Raw genomic sequence first — 477 nt, 5'->3', positions numbered from 1 at the left:
CAGTTAGATGTTAAATATGATCTCTATTATTTTCATAACGTACATGACTCCATAAAACAAAACAAGTAAAAAAATATATATATATTTTTAAAACTGAGAGAAGCTTGTCTGCTCTGAGGCATTTAATTACCTGTATTTGTTGTGGTATAAACTAGACTTACATGCTCTACTTACGCTACTTTACACATTAAATATGGTTTAACAGCTACATTCAGAGTGGCCTACCAAGCAAAACTGTAACACTTTTACCATGAAAGTTGCTTATAAAAAAGCAGTTCACCTGAAGAACTCCTGAAACAGAGGAATACATGGTGAAGTACTCGAATAGACCATTAATTGTTGTTCTGTGTCAAGCAAAACACCTCTGGCTTTTCAGTTCAGCAAAATGTGTTAGTAAATAGCAAAACAATAAAATACATGAAATAGCTTTGCATATTTAGAATAAAATTCAGCCTTCATTATTATGTTTTCTGTAAC

Source organism: Cyprinodon variegatus, unplaced genomic scaffold (assembly GCF_000732505.1).
Source record: "Cyprinodon variegatus isolate N-32 unplaced genomic scaffold, C_variegatus-1.0 Scaffold460, whole genome shotgun sequence".
Classification (NCBI taxonomy): domain Eukaryota; kingdom Metazoa; phylum Chordata; class Actinopteri; order Cyprinodontiformes; family Cyprinodontidae; genus Cyprinodon; species Cyprinodon variegatus.
This window is presented reverse-complemented; position numbering follows the sequence as displayed.